Source organism: Meleagris gallopavo, chromosome 1 (assembly GCF_905368555.1).
Source record: "Meleagris gallopavo chromosome 1, MGAL_WU_HG_1.1, whole genome shotgun sequence".
NCBI lineage: Eukaryota > Metazoa > Chordata > Aves > Galliformes > Phasianidae > Meleagris > Meleagris gallopavo.
The window spans coordinates 45,411,171-45,411,445 of NC_139404.1; positions in this window are offsets into that span (position 1 = coordinate 45,411,171).

A 275-nucleotide genomic window follows, 5' to 3' on the forward strand; every position below is an offset into this window, starting at 1 on the left:
GCGGAGAAGCGGGAGTAAACTTCTCGGGGCTGGGACTGGCGGAGCGGGCCTTGGCTCACAGCGCCTTGGCTCACAGCGGCAGCTCCGCTCAGCAGTATGGCGGGTTTCCCTACTTTTTTCATTTGTAAGCTGCCTTGAAAAGAAGCTCACGCTCCAAGTAAATTACCTTCTTCTTGAGGAAACGGCAGATAATGGGGTTGTTCTCTTCTTGTAAAGTGACCTGTTGTATGTTCTTAATTTATTATTATTATTATTTTTTTTGCAAAGTAGGTGCA